The sequence below is a fragment of the Aythya ferina genome, assembly GCF_964211825.1.
Source record: "Aythya ferina genome assembly, chromosome: 6".
NCBI classification, from domain to species: Eukaryota; Metazoa; Chordata; class Aves; order Anseriformes; family Anatidae; genus Aythya; species Aythya ferina.
The window spans coordinates 6,388,574-6,416,548 of record NC_140303.1 but is presented as its reverse complement, the minus strand read 5'-3'; the positions used below and the strand labels follow the sequence as shown (position 1 = coordinate 6,416,548).

The following is a 27,975-nucleotide window of genomic DNA, read 5'->3' as shown; positions in this document are numbered from 1 at the left end:
AATAAACTGTTTACTTTGGACCAGCTACTAGTATCTTTGATGAGACAAGTTTCAGAGGAAAAAGTAGTTTCAGAGGAAAAAGTATTCAATCATTATCCATCCCCTAGGCTGAGTTTAAAAAAAGGGGGGAAGGGGGGAATGGTAAATTAGGATTTATGATATTTCACACAGGTGCCAAGTTGCTCTCAGTTGCCATGGCAGCAAATTAGCACCAGGGACTTCTGTCAGGGCAGGTGCAGTAGGCCAAGCCCTTAGGCCCTGGGGCTTCCCTCTTGCCTTTCAGGCCAGGTTGGCAGTCCGCTGCCACAGAGGCTGCCCCTTCTCATTTCCCTTAGGTAGGAGAGTGTACGGTTTGTTTTCTGAGGGCTGTGCTGAGGCTGGGTGCTGGCAGGATGGCTTTGGGGAGCAAGTCTGGGCACCTCCTCTCCTTAGTGCTTGTGGTTATGGGCACATGAGTTAAAGCTGATTTGTTCTGGCACTGAACTTGCTGATGGGAGTGGATTTAGATGGCTTTTGGTGGTTTAAAAGAAGCCAAAATGGTGTGCTTGGTGTAATGGCTCCCACAAAGAAAGGCCCAGCAACATATTGTCATTACATCCATGCCTGGTGTCACTCAGACCTTTCATGAAGTAACAAATCCCACCAGGCTCTCCTCAGAGTGTGTGCGGGCTACATGTCTTCCACCTACATGTATGTGGCATTTGCTCTTTGAAATAAACAAAAACTCTTCATCTTTTTTATGTGAAACAACAAATAGACATCGTTATTGTTGTACTTGGCCTCTTCCTGTAGAGGAAAGGCCAGAGGCAGGCCTGTGAGGTGATGGCGTGGAGTGGGCAGATGACCAGCTCTGGGCATCTTGCTGGACTTGAAGTATTTGCGCTGCCCTCTGCTGGTATTTTGTTTCTTGTGCAAATTTGATAATTAAAACGATCAGCTGGCAGGCCTGAGGCTTACTATGAGTGAGCATTGTGCCTTCCTTCCAGCCACCAGCATGCCGAAGTGTTACTGCTTGTGAAACTTCTCATGGTGCGTTGTTTCTCCCCTTCCCAAAATAAGCTTAGTGCAGGTAGCAGTGGTCCCTGTGTGATAATTTAGGGCTTTTCAGGCTAAAATATGCTCTAGTAATAGTAGTTTAAAACAAACAAACAAAAACTTCTTTTTGTGTGTAGATTCGCCTTTTTTTTTTTTTTCTATGTGATTGTGTGCTTTGACCAGCAGTGGTGGTGCATTTACAGCTTGAGCGTCTCACCTTCTCCAAATTGTGAAAAGTTGCATATTCTTTAAATATGAAGCCATTGAAAATCAATTTTCTTTTTTAATACAGGAAAATCTCATTGAAGAAAGAATGATTTTCCCTGCATATATACATAAGCATGCAATGAAGGTAACATCTTTTATATGTTTCTTTTCTAAATGTATTAAGAATCCTAATAGTGAAGTTTCCGTTTCCCCTTGGTAAAGAAGCGTGTGTGAAGGGATTTGGAGTATTTCCATGGATTTCTTTCTTCCTTCAGTATGAATAGTAGCAGTTCAGAGAATAATAGCAAAAACAGAGGAATGTTTAACTTATTTCAGGAACGCTTAGCAAGTCATTGGCAGCAGTAAAATCTATGATGTATGTTGTTAAACTGGGCTCCTCGTCTATATTTCTGTATTTTAACATGGAATATTTAAAATATTTCGCGATAGAATCAACACCTTCAAGCAACATCTCAGTTACAAAACTGATAATTCCGCAGTCACAACTTATGCGAGTGGTTTAATTCCATTTCTTTTTTACTTGCATATTGGTATTACTTTCATGAAAGTAAACATTAAAGAGCAGATTTTTTTTTTATTTTATTTTTTTTAATATATTTTCATTTGTTTACTTTTTTGGGAAAGTGTTGTAACATTTGGTCTTCATAGCTTTCGTCTTTCATAAATAAGTCTGGGTTTGGTTTTGTAAAGTTTTGTGTGCATGTGTTTCTTAAACAAACCTGTATCTCTGAATTATTTTTTCTGGCTGCAATGGCAATATTGAAGGATTCTTGATTTCTTATATATATATAATTTATTTTTTTCCTTTTATGCCCAGCATTTAGCAGGTTGGGTTAACCATTATAAGAAACGTAAGGTACATTTTTCAACTGGAAACCTACCAGAATTGGCTTTTATTTTCTCTCTCTCTCTCAACTGTGGAGTATCATATCTAAAATTATGGAGAGTATAAACGTGGAAATGTTAAATCTTTTGTTAATGGTTTCGAATTAAGCACACATTGTTGCAGATGATTTGGAGGACTTATTTAAAGTAAATATACAATTTCAAGCTCAATTATCATTCATAGTTTAACTACACATAGCGAGATATTAGGTCTGTGAATTTGATACAGTGTTACTTCATAATTATGATGCTTTTTTACAGTAAATTTGATATAGAACAGTTGTTAAAGGAAAGCTGCTGAATAGTGTGACCAAACATTTTATGGAACACATCTGGTGAATTAGTTCAGGATGTGCGCTGCATAAGAACAGAGCCTTTTGCACAAAATGAGAAGGAAGCTAACTCCACATGTATATGTTTGGCGGACATGAGAAGAGGTTAAACAATTACAAGTTAATTGTGTAAGCTAATAGGAGGGGTGTTCATAATGACATTTCAAAATAGCTAAAGAGGAAATGGATGAGAATTATTGTTTTAAAATCTCAAATGAATGGTTTACACCTGTTAATGTTACATTTAGAACAGCTGTTTCTTTTATTATCAGTAAACAGATGCAGAAAGTAATGGAATGTTTTAAAGCAATATGTTAATCCTGTCCCCCACTACTGAACATTCTCACAATCTGGTGATTAGATATTAACCGTAATGCTGTTGTCATCTGCACTTAGAGAATTCTTAGTTATTTTTTTAGTCATTTATGTATCTGAAATTGTAAATGTTTGTCCAATGTTATTGTAGTCCTTTGTCAATCAATTGTGAGTCCTTTTGCACATCAGTAATTTTCCTGATGATTCCACTGGGTTGAATTACTCTGCCAAAGCAATACTGAATTTGGTTTTGCTCAAGGGTTATTTCTGTCTTTGTAATTTCTTCATGAAATGAAGCAAGCTATATTTATAGGAGAAGAAAACAATTGCTCTTGAGGGCTCAGGCTAGCACAGCTTTCATCTGAACTCTAAAAGTCCTTGCTTGGTATTACAGGCACAGCTTTGTCAGAGCATGCTCTGTTAGATTCAACACTTCACGTGACTGCAGGTTGGAATAGTACCAATAAGGTGGTAAAAGCGAGGCTCTTGCGTAGCACATGGAAATTTTTGTTTTATATGGAAATAGCTTTAACCCTAGTTCATTTATTTTCTGTACACCTTATGATAGTCATCACATTACTAAGGGTTTGAAGTACAGAACAGCTATGGTTCTGACAGACAGCTATGGTTCTGACAGCCTCTTGGAGGAAAAATAAATGAATGAATGAATAAAGGTATTTTAAAAATTAATGCCTAAATTGACCTGAAGTTACCTGGAAGCCAGTACTTCACACTCAGATCTTCAAATGTGGTAGTTGTAGTTCCTCAACCTAAAATGTGTTAGAGTTATAATATGTGCAAAGGTTTTTTTTTTTTTTTTAATGTAGCATTTCAGTGACATGACGTGCAATTGTGGAGCATTACTAACTCAGCACTCCAAGAACGGAAGCACAGAAGATTAATACTGTATAACTTATTTGGCAGATTAGTTTTCAGGAAATGTAGAGACCAATGAATATGGCAGCTGCATTATTAAAATACTGTATTCAAGCCCAGGTCAAATTGTTCATTCATGCATGGAGTAACTCAGCATTAATTGGATCATTACATTTTTTAGATATTTTACATCACCGATATTTTGTGCTTCAACACTTAAAATGCCTGTTTAAATTAGAATATTCACAAGGACTGACCATTTTGACCTCTGTAAAAAGTCTTTGTATAGGAGCATTTGTTTTGTGGTAAGAAAATTAAGGTTTTACCTTATTTCTGGAGGATTTTAAGGATGCTGAGTCAGGTATAATTATATAAGTGGATATAAAATAATAAAGAGGTTGTGTCTTTGCTTGTTCTCGTTAGCATGGTACTGTTTCCACTATATGAATGAGAGGGACCATTCCTTGCAAAAGAGAAGAGAATTTATTGTCAATTTATTGTCTTAAATTGAAAAGAAGGGGGAATGAGGAACTCTCTTGTATTCATTAAGTAGTTTTTTTCTTTTTTTTCCTTTTTTTTCTTTTTTTTTTCTTTTTTTTTTTTAAAAAAAAAAAAAAAAAAAAAAAAAAAAAAAAAGCCCTGTCTTCTCACTTCAGGAGAAATCAAAAGAAAATCCTTTCAGGAAAAAAAAAAAGTTTATTTCATACAAAGTAGTTGTTGAAAGACAAATGGTTTCAGCTGTGAGGAGTAGATCTAAGTATGATTCTTGTCAAACTTCTGGCCCAAATGCCTAGTGATAAATAGATTATTTCAAAGCAACATGCTGTGTTATTTCTGTTCCTCTTCACTTCAACCAGACAGAGTTTGACTCTTACTTAATCAAAATTTCTGTTGTTCCCTGACAGTTCAGGTGTGTGTAATTTAGAATAAGAACCTGTTAATAGTTACTAACCACTTCTAGGTTTTGGAAACTGAAGAAACAGCTCCATCTTTGTTGAGCTGGTTGGAGCTGTAGCAGGAGAGAGGGAAAAAAAAGTAAGTGGTGGAGTCCTTAGGAATCTGTAACTTCTGTTTAGTACTAAGAGTCACCAAAAGTATGCAGGATTTTTGTTGTTGTTGTTGCTATTGCGTTCTGTTTCTTCTGCATTTACTTGGATGCTATATAGAAAAAATGTGTCATGCTGAATTCTTAAATCATTTAATGGAGGTTCCAAGCACCATTTAAAAATATGTATATTTTTAAACCTGTGAAAATGCAGAATTAAAACTAAAATCAAATTATTCTAATGTTCTAAAGAAGGACTTCAGTGATGAAATACACTGCAATAATAGCTATCTTACAACTTTTCTTCTGGTTGTCAGTCCAAGTCTTTAAACCGTAGCTCAAAAATCTGGAGCAAGTATTTTGGCATAGGACAATTTGTTGTAAGGAAGATTTAATAGCTTGTTATGTCCTATTTCTATAAACAGAAGTCATTTGGAGTTCAGCAGATATATTTAGAATCAGCATTTGTGCTGGTAGTTACAAGCTGAATAAAATTATCTTTGAAAATCTCTATATACAGAAGGGGATATACAAGTTCAAATTTATCTCACAACAAACTCAGGAGACTTTGACTAGCTCGCTATTATTAACCTCCAAACCTGGGAGTCAAATTTAAACTAATTATTAAAAAGGTTTGTAAATGAAAGGATAATAAGCTTGGTGTGAAACACAGTAGTAAGGGGGGAATTGTATGATTACAGCTGTACAAAGGGTCAGCCCTGCACTCTTTACCCTGGTGAAATCTCTCCTTCACAGAGGCTGTCTCTGTACCAAGGAGCCCTATGTAGGGCCCAAAAGCTGGAAGTTCTGGAGAAGTTTGCTCTACTTGGGGCTGTTTGGGATCAAAATTATGAATAAGAGTTTACACCGAGTGATTTTTAATCTAACTTTGTTATTTGCTGACTTCAAGGTATGTGTACTATCTGAAAAATGTATGCGAAGTCTAGTTAAGATATGAGTTTTATAGGAAATTAAAACCATAGTGACCTTTTGGCCTTGTTGGTCATGTGCATGAAGATGTTCATCTGTTAGGCTGTACTAATCACAGCAACAGGGCTCTTGCTCAGGGACAGCAGATATGAGCAATGGTCCTGTACGTTTGTTTTTCTGTGGTTTTAGAGAGAAAATTCTGCAATTAAAATATTTATAATTGCATTTAGATGATGCAATTTTTGTATATTCTATTCTGGAAAAGATGGCCATTCTTTTGTCATGAAAATTAGATTTATTAAGCGGCACAAATAGACAGCAGTGTCCTAGTTGAAATTTCAGTTGATGTTTCTGCCACGATTGCTGGCTCTGGCCCCAGTGGTGAGAAGTTCAATAATTTCTCCTAGATTGCTTCTGCTATAGATTTTGTCAAACACTGGGGAGTTTGAAGACCTAGAATTCAAAGTATGTGTTGCTCTTAAATATCTTTTTCCCTCCTGTATTTTAACAGAATACCAGCTGTTGTCCTTTCTTCTATAAAAAAATGTCCGTACTTCAGCATCAGATAAAAATGTCACCTGGTCGTGTGATCCCCTGCTCACCTTACTAAAGAAGCATCCTGCAAGGATCGTTTTGTAAATAGGGAAAACATTCTCTTTATATTATCATATCTAAGCAGGACATCTTTCAGGTTTTACCATGCTTGAGTTTTGATCATTTCAGTACATGCTGGAGACCTTTTTCTGTGTAGTGTTGTTTTAAATGGCTTTACTGATGAGGGAAAGCGTAAGTAGGCTTTTTTTTCTCATGTTACTTACGGAGATTATAAAAGAACACTTCAGGGTACTCAGTGCTGCTCGTCCAAATGACTGAGACACGAAGTTGTGTGCAGAAAGGGGAGCGGTATCACGCCCTTTTGCCCCGTCATTAAGCTGGCGTGTTAAGAAGAGGCCTGGCCACGTAGCTGGCTGCTGGCAGATCTGGGAACAGAACCTACCACGCCGATAGTGTTTCCCTGCCTTAACTGCACTGGAAGTCTACTCGCGGGAGAAAATGATACTCTGGTACCGAATGATATATAGGATGTGCAACACAAAAGATTTCCTGTTTTCAGTTTATATTACATGACCTGTGGGCTAGCTGAGGAAAACATCACTGAGAAAATGCTACATCTACATATACAAGTGTTTCTATTGATACGTTATTTTTCTAAGATTTTGCTGAGTAAAGCTATTTCCATACATAAGCGTTGTGGCCATCTGCAACTGCTTGTCAGTGGGGCTGGTTTGAGAACACTGCCTGTAATTGTAACCTCAGGAATGTGTGACCAGCTCGCAGCCAGCTGTGCATGCCCTGACTTTTCCCAGGTGTTACGATACATGGCCACTTTTGTTCTCTCTAACCAATGGGGCAAAATGCATTCCTTGTTCTTCACCACCTTGCATTAAACCTAAAGGCTGCTGTTATTTATTTTTTTTTTAAGGTGTCATAGCAAATAACTAAACGGAGTTGTTCGCATTCTTTAATTATTGTTTCTATATGCCATAGTGTGCAGCATCTCTGTGGTAGCGTGTATTTAGAGAAATGCAGATAAGGTCCTCAATGTGCCATGGTCTTGCTTTAAATTATCAGTGCTGACCCTGCAAATTACACAAGTGCTTTTGTTGTTGTTTGAAAAAGACATTGCTTATGTTTCAGCAGCACAGATATCTCTGCAGCCTAAGGCTCTTCAGCTAGACAGTACCAACATTTTCTGATCACATGCTTTGTTTACGTGTTTATCATCATTCATTTTTATAGGAACACTTCATTGCTGACTTCTGCTTGGAAGCCTAAGTGGAAGTTGTCCTAAATCCAATTCAGAGCTATCTGAATAGGGTTTTTTTTTCTTTAATTTTCTGTCCTTCAGTAGCATTTTGTATACCTGTAGCACTTCATTTACATGCGTAGCATTTTCTGTGCTCAAGGTGAGGCATGAATATAGGTTAAGAGCTATATGTTGTAATCACAAGGAAAGGACTTAGTTAAGTTGAAGTGCTTAGTAAAGTAAAAAGTTGAAGCATGAGATCAATTTATGGACATGGTCATTTGCTGATATTTTTATTTTATTTTTTTTAATATAGGAATATATCCACTTCTCAAGTCTGTACTGCTGGCTTGTATTTGCCAGCAAGTTACATGATCTCCACATAAACTCAGGTACTGTCCATATTTATTATAACTTGAGACCCATTCTTTATACGGTCTAAAGGACAGGCTAACCTCTGGAAGTAACCTACTCAGGCCAGTTTCTGGAGCAGAATGAACTCAGAGCTTCCAGCAGGGCAGCTCTGTAACAAGGCACAAGCTCATGAAGTGTGAGCTCACATGTACAAAATATGCTTTGTATGGATCAAAAGGAAATGCAGCTTAGGCCAAAAGCATAAAGACCTTGACAGCACTTTAACCAGAAGTAATGCTGAGCGTAGCCGGTCTCCAGCATTCCAGACTGACTCTTGGGTCAGCAATGAATCTTCCGTTCATTTTTTTGGGCTTATGACCTATCCAGTTTTCCATAGTCGAGGTGAAATGAAAGATGAGCATCAGCGTTGGAGACCTTTCTGATAGTGCCAAGCAAATCCTTTCAAGACACGATAATCAGTCAAGTGCAAGTGTGCTCATTACTGCGGGTGAGCACTAGTTTGTTCTGTACATTCGTTTCACTCCGAGTAATTTTAAAACATTTAAGTGTTGATTAAAACCTTTGGTCTCTGTGGCCTTTCAGAGATCTTACACCATCGGTTTTGGTTATCTCGGAATGTGGAGAGGCCACAGGTTCTAAACCAGAGCTCATAGGTTCCTTACGACTTTGAATCAGTAGGGAATGAGAACTCGTCGGTTCTTGGGGACCGAGAAGAGCTCAATTAATTCTGAAAGTCAGTGAAGAAATGAACTCCTAAACACTTGTTTAGCTCTTGAAAATTGTATGAGAACTGTTTAGGGAGGAGGAGAGGGTCATTGCAATCCAGTGCCAAGACCTGTTTAAACATAAAGGCAGCTCTGATAGCTGCTGTGCTACAGAGTACCCTTGCAAGCTGGTCTTACGGGAGAGGCTGAATTGTTATGTGCCTATTCAAGGGTGCCCTTGGAATTCAGGCACTGCTCTGTGAACCCTCTGAAAAAGCAGAAACTGTCCCATCTTCAACAGGGGACAGAGGAGAGCTGGTGAGACCTGGGCTACAACTGTGTGGTACAAATCACTCGTAAGTGATTTGTGCCTCTGACTGACGTCTCTCCAGTGAAGCCTCCCAGCTATGTTCAGCACTGCGAGATTCCTGTAACCACTGGTCTTCGGTATTTCCTGTGAAACTTAAACCTAATGTTCAAAATCTGCAGCAACACTGAGCTGGTCTGTCCTTTGTTTTCTGCTCGTCAAGGTGGCTTTTCTCATTGGCATAAATCACAAAGCTCCTGCAGCAGTAGCGTTGTCTGTGTGATATCCAGCAGCTCTGCTATCACCGAGGGATATTTACAGCTCCAAATGCTCCACTTGGCTTGATTTGAAGCCTCTTCTTGTTTCTTCTTTCTCCGGTGTCTTCCATGATAATAAGTAATCCTGATGATAAGAGGACACAAGGGTTTCTAAGAGAAAATCACCTAGAATGATGCCGTGATATTTTTTATTATTTATGTCTGATGCAAACACAACAAATTAGCTGAAGGCAAATAAAATGCACCCCTGCAGACATTCAGCAGTTTCAAAGCAACAGCATAAAAATATCCACAATGCATTACATTTAGTCTATGGTAAAGAAGTTAAATACCTCTAAATTGTGTGTAACCTAGTTGAAGAAATCAGATACTTCTGTGGGGTATGGATACATAATGTAAACAATTTCAAAGAGTATTTGGCAGTCTCTTGGAATTTGCTCCAAATGCTTTCAGCTCAATGGGAGTGAAAAGCCGTGCTCCGTTATGGCCTCACTTGGTATTTTATTTTGGAGGAGGGAAACTTGGAAGCAAGTCTGCATTTTTTTTTATTGCTTAAAGGTGACAGTGGGGAGAGAAAAAAAAAAAAAAAGACCAGCTGCATGCTTTTATTTCTTCCTACCTGCTCATCTTTCCTACTTTCATTGTTGCTTTTAACTTTCAGGCTTACTTGAGCAAACAGGATCAAACTGCACAGACCTGCTTATTTGCTAACACGAGCTCTATGTTTACATTTTAATCTGTGATGATCCCTTGCTTCGTATATGAAGGGAACTGATGTGTGCACGTGCTTTAGGTTCCTGCTCCTTCCAAGTGGTTGCTCTTGGAGAGAGAGCAGCTCTTTCTGATGTTAACAGTGTGCCTCTTCCTCCCTGTGCATCTTCACAAATATTTATGGTTACACCTGCTGAGATGATCTCGAAAGCTTTCATTACAAGGACTGAGGGCTTAGTGGGGCAGGAAGCACTTTCTTCCCGTAGAGCTTTTGAAGGCTCAGTAAGAGCTGCGCCGATTCATTGCAGCTTTCACTCACGCTGCCTTCTGCTGCATTCTCATCAGCTATTGCAGGCTAAGCAGTATGAATCTGCTTGGTAGGTAGGTGGGAAGTGCAGGGAACGAGCAGAAGTTAATTCCTCCCCGCTTCCTGCAGAAAGCGGCTGAGCAGCGCTGTTACCTCGCTCCTGAAAGCGAATATAAATCGGCGGTCCTGACCGTGAGGGGCTGTTAAAATTCTCATAGGGCTCTTTATAAGATGTTAACCCCCGTGGTCTGGCCAGGCTCCAAAGTGGGTAATTACATTCTTCCTACCTAAATTCCCCCTGCAATTGCGATTCGCCGTGCTGGTATTCCTCACTTCCTCCCCGCTGCCATGCGCCGCGCTGCAGTTGTTGCGGCTCATCCCGGAGGGACTCGCGGCGGGTGACGGGTGGAGCGACCATGTGAAGATCCCCTTGGATGGACTATCATTTATGAGGCTTATTTTTACTTTAAATTACCTGCGTTTTAAAGTGTGCTAGGTTAATCTCAGCCTCGAATGCACGCACACGGTGTGCAACAGACCTAGAGTGACCAACAGCGGGTCAACAACTGTTCCAGTTCCTTCTTCAGCCTCTTGCCAGAGGCTTTTAGGTAGACAGGGCTAAAACTCGGTTATAGGAAGGTTTCTCATAAGGTTTTGTTATAAGATAGGAAGAATACAGACTATGTAGCAAGGCAAATGTGAGTTTTGCCTCAACTGAAGCTCATCCATGTAATGCATCTTCTGCTTAGGGATTCTCTTCTAACCTTCAGAGTATCATCCAAGCACTTATTTTTTAATTTTTTTTTTTTTTTTTTTACAATCTTCTTACACTAGATATGCCCTTTATTGTAAAATCAGTGTTAATTTAAAATATGTTATTACAAACTAATTGGAAGTAGACTGCTATGAATGTCGATATTGCCTCTAAGCAGACAGATGTGGAGTTAGTGCTCATTTTTTAGCAAAAGAGCAAGGTAATCATTACCTGCTAAATACAGAGACTTCAAATTCAGTGTTCTCTAAACAGAATTTGCTTTAACACACTTGCAATACAAATAGCGATGCTAGGGAACGTTTTTGCACGTATTTAAAGTTAGTTTCTGTCTTCCCTTTGCTCCTGGAGTGACTCCTGCCGAGCCTACCTGTGCTGCAGAGGAAGCCTTTGTACAGACAGCAACATGAATGAGCTGAACCATCAGTTCAGAAGGCAGAAGAGGCCTGGTCTGTGTATGCTAGGCTATCACATTGCACGTAGTATTAGTGTCAAGCTTAAACACTTGTTTAGGCCAGGTGTTTCTCTTGAGTAGAAAAAGAAGATCCCTGGTGATTTGTGTGGTGTCCTCCCCTGTTAAGGGACATCTCGTGAGGTGGTCTGAGAACGGGTGAGCTGCTCTCCAGGCAGCTGGGAAAGCTGAAGGTTTTGCAGGTGATTTTTCCCATGGCACAGGAAAGGTCTTGCCAGTGCTGGATCACAAAAATGGATGTATGACTCTACGCTGGCGAATGTGACCCGCTAATTGAGCTCCTGAGGGCATCCTTAGCCCTACCTCCTCGGTCAGTCTGGACCTCTAAGTCTCAGCTCCTGCATCAGTCACTTGATCTCTGGTGCTTCTGGGGAAGATTTAAAATGCAAAACAAGCAAACAAACAGAACCAACAAACTGAAGAAAAAAATAAAAACAACCTCATTCTGTAAAATAATCACAATAATAAAAAAAAATCTGCTATGACACAATGAATCTGCAAGCTTGAAGCAGAAAATTTCCTTGCAACAGCTTTCCTAGCGTTAAGTGAAAAACCACACTAATATGAACATACCTTTCTCTTTGAGCTATGAAAGAAAGGAAAGAAATTGACTTCAGTATTTGACACAGAATTTAGCTCAATGTGGTCTGCCACTGGTAGCTTAGAAAGCAGCCTGTGCTGACTGCATAACCAGATGTTTAGAGTTATACCTTTGTAAACGCACTCAGTATGGGTTTAATAGATTTTAACGCCAAAGAGGAAGCTTAGTTCACTTGCCTGTGATCAGTTTGTTCTTATTTAGAAGCAGTTTGCCATTTCAATGTTTGTTTTCTAATTTTATGCAGTTTTAGTACTGCGACCTTTGAGAATTTGCTTCTCTAGTTGCAATATATAATGGTAAATATTTGCACAAAATATGACTGTGCTGTGAAACATTTCTCTTGTGGTAATTTAAATATTTAATATTACCAGAGCAGTTTCAAGATACACTTAGTTGTTATTCTATTGCAAAAAGAAACCTGTTATTTTTTATAAGTTTGTATAAGTAGATGTAAATAGATTAACTCATAGTGATAATCTCCTAATAGATTTACTTCTAGTGATGATCTTGTAACAGGCATAAGATTACTCTGTTGCCATCAAACATCACAGGTATCTGTGTCTTCTGAGCATCCGTATCTGCATCTGACATCCTTGTATTTCATTTGTCTGAGCTTTGACAAATCAGCATCCCCAGCATCCTTTTATGTTTTTACTAGCTTCTGTTTCCAAGACGAGACACAAATTCCTGGATCCTTCTGGTCAAAAAAATAAATAAATATCCGAGCACTCCAATACTGTAGGAACCTTTACCTTAAGTTATTTGATAAAACAAATCTGATGGAATAAGGCAGTGAAGGGCTTGTTTAAATAGAAGATGATTCATAACCAGATATGGTGGAGGTACATACCCCATAATTTTGTGTACCTGTCTGATTTTCTCACTTTCCTTGGTTTCTATCCTCTTTCTCTACCTGACACTGGTGTAACTTTTTGAGTGTCTGTTTTCCTTTAGTCTAAGTACCATATATTTTGTCAGGAATTAGTGTCAGTAATGCATTAGATTTAGCCATATTTGAATTCTTAATTCTGATTTTCTTTTCCCTCAGCAAGCTCAGCAAATAGTCACTGCTGTTCATGCCTTTTTTTTTTCTTTTCCAACTACACGACTTCCTTCTTCTCCAGTAAATTCTCTCCTTTGTTGTTCGTTCTGCTGTTTCTTTTGTCCATTGCAACCTCTCCCTCCAGAAAGAGAGTGTGCTTTTCTTTTCTGCCCATGCATGGCTTTCTCCTTCTCTTGTTCTTTCTTTTTCTTACCCACAACCTCCTTTTCCCTACCCCTCTACCCACAGCTTCCTTCCCCCCAGCATTCACTGCTATAATGAGCAAATTTAAATTAGAAATGCCTTTTTGTTGAACTATAAATTCAATTTAAGTCTTAGATCTGAAGTTGAAAGAAAAAGTTCAGCTTTTTTTCTGTTCCCAACAAGTTTTTGCCATTTCTCCCCTCGGTCCCATTATTTACATCATTATACCTCTTTCCTGCTTGTCTCCAGCACTCCCCTCTCAATGCCACTTCTGCGATCCATGTAATTCAAGAGACAGTCTACTAATGAAATATCCTAAAATGTCTGCAAAATTCAGTCCAATGGATTTAAGCTTTGGGGCGAAAATAGTTTTCAATACTAGTCAATGTGAGAAATATTCTTTAGAAATTAAAAAAAAAATACAAAAGAAAAGAAAGAGAAAAGCTTTAAAACATTTTTTTTCCTCAGAGCCCCAACCTCTTCGTATTTTGGGGATTGTATATTCCAGGTGGAGGAGTGGACTCTTATTGTCATTCATTGGAACAAAACCCCAGCAGTTCGTACTCTAAAACTTCCTCATTGTGGGATGCTGTCGTTAATGACTGCGCTAAATTCCTTTTTTTTATTTTTTTTATTTTTTTTACAACCATTTTGTGAAATTGGCTGTGGAGACAGGTGGATGTTTACACTGAAAATTGGTTGCACTCTTGAGGAAAGCAGCCATGCCAGGAATACTCCCTTTGGCTGAAATTGAGATAAATAACTTGAGGGTGACTTGCTCAAGCTTAGAAACAGTTAACGCTATCTCAGGAGGAGATGAGGGGTAGATAAATGGTGAACAACTGGGAAGCTGGCTCTGAAGCACGTGCTCTTGAATTTGGACACCGACTAATCTGTTTTGGCTGTTGCTGGCACTGCAAATAACAGCATAATGCAAAACCTTCCTGTTTCTTCCCACTCTCCAGTTTTAGCTTTCCACTGAGGGCAAGCAGCGGCCAACAGCAGAAGTAGGAGCCGGGGCGCCGTGCGCAGCCGGTCTGCAGCCTCCCCGTCCCCCACGCGGTCCTGTCGGCTCTTGTGCACGTCGGAGCCCAAGCTCGGGAGGCTTTTTTCCCCAATTTCCAGCCCAGAGTCAATGCGTGACCTCCAGTGAAGCGTATGAGTGGTGAAGGGGTGTCAGCTGCAGCCATATGGGTCGCACATGCCCAGGAGCAAAACTAGACATGTGTAGTTGTTTTATTGTGGACCTTCTTCTGGGATTTGCTCTGATGGGGTTTGCGGACTTAGAAATCACCTGGAGAGACTTGCTCATCTGGAGATGTTCTCACTCAGGGTTATCTCCTGCTGCTTTTGCAGTAACTTTGCACACTGCGAAGCACTGAGGGAGCTGGGGTTTTATTTTCTTCCTTTTATATGTTTACAAAAGTGGTGAGCTGTATATATGACTTCCTCAAAATTTTCTCACATTTAACTTACTTTTTGTAGCTTTCTGTGGAAACCAGATCGTTTGCCTTGTCTTTAAGAGAAGCCATGCTCTTCAGATCTCATCACACACTTAGTGATGTCAAGTGGATTTTACCTACTGGTTCATCCCTTTGCTCAAAGTTATCCCAGCATTCTTTCTCCTTGAGAGTCTCTCCTTTTTCTTTCCTTAACTGACCGCACAATCATCTACATTTACCCTTGATTTTAAAGATGTACATTAGTAAAATGAAGTTTATCCTCTACATGCTCCTCTGAGACCTCCAGTTTTCTGTTTCTCTTTCCAGTTTCTCTGTAGCTGGAGACCTGAAGATAAGTAGCTTCCAACACGTTGTCTTGTCTTCCCAACTCGCTTTTTCAGGATTTCATGCTTCCCCCTGGAAAGCACATTATGGGCTGCGTCACCTTCAGAGCTGATCATCTCCTGAGTAGTCCTGTCCTTGTCTTCGTTGCCTGTGCTGGCACCAGAGCCATTTTTAGCACTGCTGTCATCTCTTTTTGCTCTTTCCCTGACGGAAATATTTATGGGAAAGTTTGTCATCATCCTCTCAGCCTGTTCTTACGTCATTGGGCTTGTGCTGGGAAACCCTCTGCCCACTACTGGGAATTTTAAGCTAATGTTGCCTTCTCCAGGGCTATTGCTTCAGCTAGGAGAGATGATATGGCAAGGAGCTGGTGGAGATATTTTCATATCCCATACAAGAAGACTTGGGTCTATTCGCAAGTTTCTGTAAAATGTAGTTCTGGACTTCCAGCATTTATCTTCTGTTATTCCGCTCAAAATCCATTTTATAATCTGAACCTTGTTAAATTTCCACTCCCTGTGTGAAAAGCTTTTTACTGTTTAATGTAAAGAAAACTGAATTGTTCTCATTATTCCCTATTTGTTGGGTGTTTTTTCATACCCTCCATGTCTTTGCACCTGCTCCATAAAATAGGCTTTATCAGCCCTGTGTTGATAAAGGCAACCCTCATATGCTTCAGACTCTTCTAACTATATTAAGACGAGCTATCAAATAACAAGGAGCACACGAAAGCCCTGTTCCTCTAAGGCTCAGGCAGTCCCTGCTGCTTCCCTGGGAGCCACAGCAGTCCCGTGGGTCTCAGGTATTGCTGTGTAGAGTGAGATTCATGAATAAACTTCATTTACCTGTTAAGGCAGAGTTATAGAAAGGACTGGGAGTCCATCCTATCCTCAGCCTTCAAACAGCAGCCCTTTTCTTTCTCGAAATTCGGTGCAAATGCCTTTCAGTCACGTGGATGAGAATCTGTATGGGTGATCGCTCGAGGAGTCAAGGCTACTCACTCGTGCTGTGATCTGCACATATCTCCAAAGGGAATTTTCTGTGCCATTGCAGTGATTCCTATCCTGACCTCCCCACCCCGGTCAGCTGGAGCAGTCTCCATTCACATTGCTGAAACCTGGGTTAAAACAACAACCAGAGAAAAACCTCTGCTGAAGTGCAGTTAGGGCTCTTCTTAAAGCAGTAAGGAGGGGAAATGATGAACCTAAAGGAACTCTGTTACTCCAGGAAATCAGATGTATGGCCAAGACATGGTTTTGAGATCTGTCCTTCTGAAAATACAGTGTTTGAGCACAGTCCTTAAAAGCAGAAGACGATCTGACAAGTTAAGGGAGAGCACATTGACTGTAGCTGGTGAACGATGACTGGCACAGTCCAGGTGTCTGTCCAGTCCAATTCATACACTTTCCGTACGGTCCTGGTTGTTCCTCAGATAACCTCCCGTGTTTGTTGGTTCGAGCAGTGACATCAGCATCTTGGACGAGGTGCAGCAAAGGAACTGTATTCGTTTAAAATTTTCCCAGTAGTTCCTTACATCATATTATGGCTCCGACATAACTCAGCATTGTCATCGTGTTTGGTTTGGGCTTTTGAGTCCAATTCCCAAGTTGTGTAACTCTTTCAACATCGCTCCAGCCTGACTCCAGCTCCTAGAACTATTATAACACTGGAAACGGGCAGTGGGGCTGCTCGGCATTTGTGTAAATTCTTCATGATTCAATAAAAATGTTATTTGCCTTCTTGCTTATACTTGAAAGGATGCTTTTGTCAATTCCTGAAGCTGGGGAGTGCGATCATTAGGAAATGCCGATTGCCAGTGATGCAGTTTCTGTTGGAAAGGGACATCTAAGAGGAGGATTTTACGTACGTCTGAGGTAGGCTGGCAGGGGGGAGCTTCAGAGAAGATCTTCAAGGCAACGTTGGATGAATGCATATAGGGATTTCCTTAAGTCACAGCAGGTTGGACTGAAGCAGGCAAATGAAATGGCAAGCGCGTTTGGGATTCCCTGCCATTTAGAAAGTCAGGATTGAGCTCGGTAGTAAGAGAGCCCTGAAACAGTCGTGATGGAAAGCAAGTTTGGCACGAGTGTATTTGATCAGATGTAGAATCAAGGTAATGATGAATAATGACTAAATACATTTGTAAACAGGTGCAAAACATTTTTTTCCTTGCCTGGAGAGTTGCCACTGTTATATGATAGCTTAATATTTCAGCTCGAGCTGCAGCTGGAAAGGCAGGGATATTGAATGATTTTCATTATCCATTACGTGCTGCTGAAACGAACATAGCCCTGTAAAATAATACCTAAATAAACTCATCAAACAGATTTCACATTAAAAAAAAAAAAAATCCACAAAAAATAATTTTCTAAAAAATAAGTTTACCCTTGTGGAGACCCTTTTTAAAAAGCTCTGGGCTGCTGATTGAGTTTTCAGGTAATTTTTTAAAGCTGGTTTTGTACTGAGCTCCAAAAGGCCTCGATCCCAATGCTGTCACCACTGCTGCTTTCTGCTACCACGTGTGGCCTTTGACAATAGAGAGCCCTTTGGGGAGCCCCGTGTTGGCCCCTAATTGCTCTCTAACATCACTCTGAGAGCAGCAGGGCTCTGCGTACACACGTAACAGAACGATAGTCCCTAATCTAGTTCCCAACTGGTGGGAGCTGTTAGATTTGTGGAAATTAAAAGCCATGGTTTATTTTCCAAGTACATTTTGTGGGCTCGCTAATCACGCTTACAGGGGTCTGGAAGCATGGCCAGCTTTCATGTGATCATAATATTGATGTAGCTTCTTGTCACTATCTGATGTGCAGAGCATCTAATATTATACTCCTGGTACGCATCTTATAGAAATATTTAAGACTGTAATATCCTGCAGGCTAGAAGGGGAGCGGGAAGGCAAAAACACTGCTGGCTGATTGCAGATTATTACTGCTAGTTCAGTATACCACGCACAAACAAACTTGAACAGGACCACTTGGTTTAGAAGTGTAAGTAGAGAGCGCTCTTAATAAATGTTTTTTCTAGCCCTGGATTTTTGGACTTGGAAAATATATTTATTTTCCAGTACACTGACTATACTGGTACAAAATATACAGCATAGTTTAGCTTTCCAGCAATTATTTCAGTTTCCCAGCTGTTTTAGGTCATTGGTTCAACATATAACAAGACCAACGTACCAGGTATAGACACCTTGTTAATGCTGTATGTCATGTTGCCTTGTTTCTCAGTTCTGTTTCAGTTTGGTTTGTTTAATCTCGATACCGAGAAAGCAGGACACCAAAATAGACCGTAGTGACTAATTATCCAGATGCTTAGAAACCCCTAGTTAATTTTGTAAAGAGAAATGTGTCCAAAATCTTCTGTTAATAACAGGTATCATTCATTGCCTTGGAAAATCCACTCTGTATCTTAAATTGGATTACTGCTGGGTTCAGGAGGATGAAAAACATTGCCGAAATGTATGGGTTTACTCATGGCCCGCAGGGGAGCTGCGTGCCGGGGAGAAGCAGGTGTCTCCCTTCATGAGGAGCGCTTCCCACTACAGGAACAGGATTCGGAGTGACAAATGGATGCCTGCAGGACTGTAAAAAGCTCTGCTTCCTGCTACTTTACATCCTCTGTCAACAACCTTTTGGCAAGATGAGGCCAAATAATGTTTATATGGGTTTTTGCCATGGAAGTACAAAACTCAACTTTTCTCAAGTAAGTTTATTTTGGGAGACTACAGCTTTTTGATGATAATTTAAAAATTCTTTTTTTTTTTTTTTTTTTTTTTCTCCTTGTTCCTTTCCTCTTCATTATAGAAAGGGATGCTGATGGTGCATTATCCACCCTTGTCACAGCAAGGAGCAATTCATGTTTTTTAGTATTTGAGAGTAATTCTTCCAGCACTGGAGCGCGCTTTGGTCTCAAACCAAGTGTCTGCATGCACAGCTTGTTCTGCAGGAGCTCTTCGCTAATGTTTTACTCTGACAGAGTGGCTGTGGTTCATCTTCCTGACACGTAGCACCACGTCTCTTTGTGACCATGTTCTTGAAGCAGCGTTGGTTTTTATTTATTTTTTATCACTTGATAGTTTTTTGCTCTAGGGATGGAAACTGGATTTCCAATTGGCTGTGGGAACGTGATCACTTGGTGACAAGCAGCTTCGGAAAAGCGGTCAGACTGTAAAATCTTTGGCTCTCTGTGCCATCAGATTAGGTGTCGACAGCATTCCTTTGGGCTGATGTGAATCTCGGGGAAAGCACCATGGCAGGTTTTTACGAAAATCACAAAGGGGACTTTAAAGAGGGAAAATCCTGGGTGAATCTCTGTGCTGGTGTGCTCAGAGTAGAGGTGTCGTTTTGAGGGACACTGCTGGGCTTTGCCGCTGTTGTGACAGTCCCGTTTCAAGCCACATAACCTGGGCTCTGCAGTGGGGATCCCTATTGCACACCAGGACATTGGCTCTACAGAAAAGGTGCGCTATGGTGAGCTGTAACGATGTGGAGGGAGGAGGAAAAAAGAGTTTCAGACACAACATTGCCATTTCCGACTGCTCTTGGAGCCAGTTCGCCTCCTGGAATAGTACTTTCAAAAGCAAATGTATTTCCATTATTGGTGCATTCCCACTCGAGTGCTGAAGACATCTCAAGCCTGTCGCCGAGCCCCATGGTAGGGGACATGGCTTGTCAGAGGCACCCGCCGGGACAGATCCTCCTGCTACGCCAGCCTGTGCCTTCAGGGGGATCCCGTAGTCAAGGAGGATGGAGCAAGGCAAGGCCAGCCAAGCTCCTCTACCCTAAAACAGCATTTTAGACATTTACAGATTTCCTGTAACTACCTTTTCTTTTCTTTACAGTTTGCATCATGTTGCAGAATCAGCAAGTTACACTGCCTACCTTGTGGCTTGGCGGAGATGTTCCTAACCTGCTGAAGTCACCGTGCTGCATTTTATAGGTTTTTTTGACATTGTCATCCAGTCTTTATGTGGTATATGCACAGCAATTTTCTTGTTGTTGTTTGTTGTTTTAGGGTTTTTTTTTGTGCCAATATTTTAATTCATTCTGGAAGGGTGATTTTTGCTGCCAGTTCTGACCTATCTCAAAGGTGGAGATGCTTCCTCCTAATCTGGATTTTGCTGATTGCTGCTTAGTGGCACTGAAAGACAAAATCTGTGCACAGTAACTTCTCTTAATCTTCCTTTATGTTGGTTCTTCGCTTTGCCATGTACCCAATGGGAGTGGAATGATGTGGGGTGTGGTTAATTAGGATATAATGTTCTGTATACCTAAATACCTTAGCTTTAGGAGTACTTCCTGACTTGCCTGTTGCAAGGCAGGAGGAGAGGTGGTTCTGCAGGAAGGTGAGGCTGTTCGTGCCCTTGCAGTGTCACGGTTGCCCACAAAGATCACGTCCAGAAGCCTGAAGCATGTGTTAGCTCCTAACCTGCCTCTCACCATCTTATGGACAGAAAAGCCTCAAATGTTCTTACAAATTGGTCTCAAACCTTTGCATAGTTTTGTTTCAGAAGTTAGCTGTGAATCAAAGTGTGAAGTAGAGTAACACAAAGGTTGCTGCTTCTAATTTCTTACTGCTGCTGTCAGGATTAAGAATAGTTACTGCAGCCAGAGGCACCTCTCGAGACCTCAGCATTTCATTTCCTACCAAGAGGAAAGCAAAATCTTCCATAAGACTGTTTCAGTGACTGTGCCAGTGCGATAGGATTGTCCTAATCTCATTGCGAAATCCTCGGTGGGAAATGGAAGCTCTTTTACACTTGGCTATTTCACTGAGGTCATTTTCATTAGTGCCTTCTTGTGATAACGATCCAAACGTGTATTTGCGTGGCACGTTTACAAAGGATGCATGCTCTGAATAACTAATATACAGGTATCCTATATGCAAATCAAAATCCTGAGATCTAACGTTTTTCTTTTTTAAAAGGAAAACAATCAGATTCATTTCTGATATTATGCTAACAAAAGGCTTTTTTTTTCAATCGCATGTGAATTACTTGAAATTGTGTTTGTATTTCTTTGTGTGGGACTCTACCATCATTAGTGCAACTCAGAAGGGGCTTTTGGCACTGGGCAAGTGTCTGGAGCCCTTGAGCAGTGGCACAGAGAGCAGAGAGTGGTATCCCTTCGCTCAGGTCTATGTGTAGCCCCAGGCTGTGGCCACAGGAGTCCGTGCTCACAGGAATGTGAACGTAAGTCCTTGAAATATGCAACAATATTCTACTACATGGCATGTGGTTAGAGAGCAGATGTCAGTTATGAATGACAAATATTTATCATCATCGTACAATACTTATTAGACGGTTAGCACGTGTCTCTCATTTCTTCCTTTGCATAGCACTGTTTAGGGTAAAGGGAACATAGGTTCACAGTTCTGCCACTTTTTTGAGCAAGCTCTGGGCTCGTGAGTGAGCCTGTGCATTAGCTGAGAAAAATCTGTACTTCTCAAGGGACGCTTGGTCAGCAGTTTCCAAACAGGGTTGTTTAGTGCTTTGAAAAACACAGGAGTAGAACTGACAGAATTTTACTCTCTAACCATATTTTAATATAAATTATGGCCTGCTCTGGGCTGAACTCTTAACCAGGAAGAAGACTTGGGGTAATGCTAAACTCCAGGCTTCCTCCAAAAGCCACTCCCTCAGCTGTAGGTTGCTGTGCAGTCAGGCTTCCCCTTAATCCCAAATAGAGGAAATCCAAAAAAGCATACAAAATATCCAGCCAGAACCTGAACTTGGAACAGCCAAATTCCACTGTCTTGCTGACAGTGAGAGGGAGTGAAACTTCGTTTTTGTTAACAGATGTGACCAAGCCAAATGGAAGCTGGGTAAGCACAGATACACAGGGAACTCAAACTAGAAATCCAGATTAGGAGATCAGGTAAACGTTTGTGTGTTTGCATCCAATCCATGTACCTTTCCTGGTACTCCCAGCTAAACTCCTGGGATGAAATGCATTTATTTGTAGCCATCTTTGCAGTGTGCTGAAGGAAGACACCGTAATGGCAATACTCTCTTACATTCTTTCCGTACATGTAGAATGAAGATTGCTTGAGTATTTTAACACAACTGAAATCTGGAATCGAAGGCTTTCATCTCACTTATGAAACAGTGGTCGTGAAATTCAGATTCCAGCCAATGATCTTGTCATCTAGTCCAAGGGGTTTTTATTCATTGTTTTACTCTTTGCTTAAATACCACCATCTGGACAGACAAAAGAAAGAATCTTTTGGTAACTTTTTGTCTTGAAAAAACAGCAATGACTCTTCCAGTTATTCAGGCTGTCCAAGCATTATTGGAAAAGGTCAGATATTTAAAAAAATATTATTCATTAAATAACATAAATGTTGTTTTGTTTTTTTCCAAAAAAAAAGATGACAAAACACTCTCTAATATTGAGTGTGGAGTGTGTTGGCAGTCTTGTGAGCTGAGCCACCTGTGTGCCCCTATATTAGGGAAGACTTAAAAATGAACTGGACAAAAGGATGAAAATATTCTTCCTACCTGGTGAGTGAGGCTATGCCATCTTCTTATTGCCCCATAGGATACATAATTACATATTCCTTGTCAGGTTATAATACTGCAGCAGAACTATTCTGTAGCTTGAGGGTGTGTTTGTTCAGGAGAAAAGACATGCAGAATTTAGAAGGCTTCCCAATGGTTTTGGTTGGTTGAAGAACAATGCAATTAGTTACCATGCAAAACAAATTCACCATGCAGACAGGTAAAAGGCATGAAGGACCGAAGGAATGCGGTGTTCCAAACCATGTAGCTGTACTTTTGCAGCAGAGATTTGGTGTTAGGGATTACCAAGGCTTAGGCAGCTGTGGAAACTCAGAAATGCAGGTGCTTGCGAGTGCCACCTGTATGTTAGATGTAACCCCCTAAAGTGTCTAGCTCCCCAGGGTCATGGCACTGAGCTGCCAGAGTAGAAAAAGCATTTGGACAATGCACAAGTAGGGGTGATTTTGGGGTGGTCCTGTGCAGACCCAGGAGTTGACCCAATGATCCTTGTGGGTCCCTTCCAACTCAGGATTTTCTATGGTTCTATTTCAAATTTATTTTTGAATTTACTCTTTAAATTTCATCATGGTTTTGGATGAAAAGTTTATTGTCAGGCATGTCTTTTTGGAAAATCCCTTGTTTCTAAACTCTAATTTACAATAGGGAGCCACCTAGGAACGGCAGGGGACTTTCAGTGGTGCTGATCTATGGAAATGTCACAATGTCACCTTCTCGTGCCCCAAAAGAGAAGTCACCAAGTTACTTATTCTCCTGAAGAGAATCCTGCTGGAGATAGATTTGCCCGATTTCACAAAAACAATTATTTTAGGTGAAAGAGTTATCTCATGGATTCATTGCACTTCTTCCCCATGAGTGGTATTTTCTGTAGGATATTTGAAAACTTACAGTCTGTGGAGAATGTCAAACGCATACTGTGAAGAATATAAAATACGCTGCTCTCCAAACAGAAAAAAAATGTAAAGCCAGATTCCTCAGCACAGCGGGATGGCCAGGGGAAGGGGGCTCCTCTAGATCTAATAAATACTTATTTTTCTATCATAATTTCCACAATATTCAAAAACATTAGTAGTACAGGGGCTCTGACTCTCATTTGCAGGTTAATGTCACGCATCCTTGACTTTTGCTTCATTTCCACAAGTTTTTAGGAAAGCTAGGGTTGATGAAGTTTCTTTTCCTGTTTTTTTGGTTGCTTGCTTGCTTTTGTTTTAATAGGTAATAGCTTTTATAGACGAAAATTTGGGTTTTAATTTTTTAGGAAGCTGGCTGCAAGCACCTGCATATCTTTGTTCTTTATTCGTGTACCTCTGGAAACATTTATGGAAATTGCATTAAGTGAGGAGGGTCGAATCTTAATCTGGCTGTGGACAGAAGGTGAAATAAAAGGTCTGAGTGTGGTTTGGGTTCGAGAGGCAATACGGGGATGTAGGAGAGGTGTTGCTGCTGAGTGACAGCTGTCTGATTTGGCTGCCTGTTATCACCCTGTCAGATTTGCACAGATGGATGAGAGCTGCTCTAGACATGAAAACTTTATGCTTCGGCTTAAGTCAGGGACTAGAGGTCATTCTTGAATTATTTCCTTTGAGCTTAACTGTTCCTAGTTCAATTTTTCAGTTTCATGCCTGTTTCAACTTGTTTAGCACTCTTGAACAGGTGAAACACACAGAAGACAGTGCTCTGAAAGACGAGGTTTTAAACCCCTGCACTGCTTTCAAGCAGCAGCTCTGCCTCCTGGAGTCTGCAGGAAACAACCTGCAAGCGTTGCAGCCACAAGAAGCAAAGAAATAGCTGTCAAAATACAGAGTTAAGTTTTTTTTTTTATGTGTTTGTTTTTTTTCTGTCCGTGTAGGTAGTACTAAGCCTTGTCTAACAGGATTCTGTTGTTCTTCCTGCAGGGCAGGACAGTTCCCAGGCTTGGGGACCGGTGAGCTCTCCTGCCACCTCCCCCTTTCGTGTCAGCTTCCCACCGCGATGCTGGCTGCCGACTGCTGAAACAGGCCACGAGGTCGTCGTTATTCTGCCTCCCTGCCTTGTTTCTCTTGCTCTACCATCTCCTGCCGGCTACAAGAAGGTTGTCCTCAGCGTGTTCCTAGCCAGGTTTTCCACTGCTTGTGAGAAGCAGAGCCAGCAGAAGTTCTCCCTCGTGCAGCCCACCCAAATGACCTAGTTAAAAATCTTCTTGCTTGTTTGCAAGCCTGCTGGCAAAGATGCCTGTGGGCACTTGTATAAGCAGAACCCACCGCTCCCCCTCAAACACGGCCCTGCCATCCAGGAACCAAAGCTGCCTGCAGCCAGCTTTGGCAGCTGACCCAAGAAACAGCAAAGGAGGAGTTCACAGCACTTCTTTCTCTTACTGCTTCCCCCGTCAGAAGAGAGCCTTGTTCTGCCCACAGAAGCCTTATAAAAATATAATTGTCTTCGACTGGTTAAATGAAACTTTAATGCTTCTTTTACATAGACCGTGTATGGGTCGCTGTCATTTCTAGAACAGCGCAGAAAATATGTAAGCCAGATATCTATGGGGACTCAGGTCCTTGTCTGCATGGGGTGGCGTATTTGGGAATGAAGCTGGCTTTTGAGAGGCAGGTTCCTTGCTGCAGAAGCTTGCCTTTGATGTGTGTGTTGCACAGCAGGGACAGTTTTGCCTCTGTGTGGAGGAGCAGAAAGAGCAAAGCGTGAAGCTTGTGCAGAGGTGTTCAGCCGGCTCAGGCTGATTCAGCCTCACCAGCTCCGGCGAGAGAAGTTCAAGTGCTCAGCCCTGCTCAGCCAACTTGCAGGTGGGCATCCAGCTCCTTGCTGCTGCATCATCACTACTGCTGCCACATTAAGGAGGTTATGTTTAGCTCGGAGGTGTCCATTTAGTCTGTAGTTGCATATTCTACTTGGAAGAAGCTTCATCTTCTCATTGTGAAGGTGTAGCATACGGCACGGGTACACGAGCTCAGTCCCCAGGGATGCAGAGTGCCCTTTCTGCCATCGCAATGGAGATGTGACGGGCCTGACACAGGTAATTATAAACCTGCAGGATAAAAAAGCTCTGCGTGTGTGCTGGGGATGTTGGTGTTTGCTGTAAGCCTGTGGAGAAGGTGTTGCTAAATCTCTGACCAAGATCCACAGCAATGCTGCCAGGGAACAACTGGCTTCTGAACCAGAATTTGGGTCCGTGGGAGCGGATCTGGGAAAGCCTCGTGAAGGCTGCATGGCCAAAAGCGAGTAATCACATTTTGTTCTAACTAAGCTCCTGCTGAATCACAGTCGCAAGAAATTCGTGGAACCAATTTCTGGTTGGTTTTCAACTGAAGATCTGAGGTTTCGTAGCATCTGATCCAAACAACAGTTACCAAAGGTTGTGTTCTACCTTCTGGAGATGTCATTTACTTTGAGCTCCACTGTAAAAAAATTAAAAAAAAATAATAATAATAATAAAAGATTGCTGTATGTGACTGTAGGGCAATAACAGGTGAACACAGGCTTAGGCAAGTGAGTTCATGTACAAGTGGGAGACATAAAGTGGACACTGGACTGCTATTTTTGAATAAATGTAAGTAATTGAATCAATTAAGAAGTTTTTAGTGAGGATAAAGTGTTAAAAAGATAGGTCTGCCTTTCCTGGATACTTTTTCCCCTGGAACCTGAGAATTTCTGTGCAGGTTTGTTTTTTTGGTTGCTTGGCTTTATTTGTTTTTGTTGCTTGGTGTTTGTTTAAGATAGTATTTTGATAGCAGATACAATTTTTGACAGAAGCGAAGAAACCTAAGATGATGATAAGCCCGAAGGCGACTATCATTTGGTAGCAACTAGAGCTTGTGTCTACATCAGAGCTGGCTGATAAGGAGAGTTGAGGCAGTTGTTTGGGGACAAGAATTTCTAAGATGCTCTTAGAAATTAAAAGATAAATCTGTGAGGATGCTTTGACATTTCCAGTTTTGATAACATATCCAGTTTTAATTAAAAAAAAAAAAAAAAAATCAGTACAAAAGAATAGATTAATAGATGAGAAAGCCACAAGTTATATATTAAAGTGAACCAATAAATGGTGAGACAAGTGGTCTGAGAATATTTTAGAGACAATACTGTGGTCTCAAAAGAGAATATTTTGGGCAACCACCTTCTGTATCTCTCTAGAAAAACAGAGTGACCATAAAGGCAGTGCTCTGTCCGAAAGGGTGCCAGGCAAGAACTTTCTCTGAATATAATCATAATTAACTTTTTTTTTAAATTTAGATGTATTGAATCTTGGCAAGCAGCCTTGTGAAGACTCAAATGCACAACATCTGTCTGCAGGTACATGTATAAGATTCTGATGCTGCATCTCTGTGTTGTGATATGGCTTTAAACAAATGCTTCTGCACTGGGAAAAGCCTATTTTTAATGCACTCTTGGAATTATTCCAGTCTAGAAGGAAAATAATTATGATAAATTTATGCTGATGGCAGCTGGAGTAACGCTGCTCTTTAGTACCTCTGGCCATGTGCTGCTTATTGCTGGAGCCCTGCGGGTTCTTCTGCATCTTTCTGGGTAATTGAAGAACCGAGTATGAAGACTCATACCCAGAAACTGATAACCTGATTCCCGAGAGATGATGTATCCGCAAGCCAGTAAGTACAGTCAGATTTTGTGATGCTGCCTTAAAGGCAGCCAGCCCTGTTGTACAGTGCTCTGTAATAAATGCTTTCAGCGGCACAAATGGGGGATAAAAGGCAATGATTTCCTCTGAAGCATTACTATATTAAAATATCACAAGTGGAAAAGCCTCTGGAACCGCAAATGAATGAGAAGATTTACAGGATCCGAGCTGGCATCGTTTTAAATCTTCTGCCTTCCCAAGTAATCCACGCAGGAGCCTCATTTCACACGCTGTTCCCCCCAGCCACGTGCGAGCAATGCAACCGAAGCCAGGCAGGGAGGCGAAACCTCAGCGTGGCGTGGTGGCCGTCACCCGCAGTGGCGCGGGAGGAGGTTTCTCTGCTGCTGGCCGAGCACCTCGGCTGCGCTGCCCCGCATGACGGCGGCGTTGTACAGTAGGCAGCTGACCTCAGCCCGCAGGCATCTGCGTGACGTGGGACCACCTGGCGCCGCGCTGCAACCCGATGCGATAATGTGTGACAGCCAGGTGTTCGGTTCTGCCGGTTCATATGTCAGCCCCGCCGAACTTGACGAATAACGACATGAAAAATGGTGACGAATGTGCTGGCAGGAGAGAGGATGGCCGCTTGGGATCAGGACAAGCCTCTCCTGCAGACGTGCCCGTGCTGCGGTGCGCAGAAAGCCTTTGCTGTGTGCTCTCGCGCGCGGTGTTTGGGAAGGAGCCTTATTTCAGACTGCTCCATAACATTTGCAGCACTATCTCCCCCGTGTTACTGTTCAGCTGGCCAGGTAATCACTTGTCTCTATTGTTAAAAACCGATGAGGAACATAATAAGAATAGAAACACCAAGCAGTA

At 41.2% G+C, this 27,975-nt stretch overlaps 1 long non-coding RNA gene across 2 annotated transcripts; it reads left to right on the top strand.

Moving 5' to 3' along the window:
- Positions 1-245: 245 nt before the first annotated feature.
- On the top strand, positions 246-27,975 carry LOC311438826. 2 transcript variants are annotated; one of them, XR_014694344.1, is made up of 6 exons: positions 4,636-4,706; positions 22,385-22,517; positions 23,791-23,918; positions 24,173-24,335; positions 24,428-25,539; positions 26,757-27,975. It is a non-coding gene; the product is annotated as an uncharacterized lncRNA (long non-coding RNA). The 2 variants fall into 2 exon arrangements; XR_014694343.1 differs by lacking the exons at positions 4,636-4,706; positions 22,385-22,517; positions 23,791-23,918 and adding exons at positions 246-335; positions 1,328-1,387 and having other exon boundaries at positions 24,428-27,975.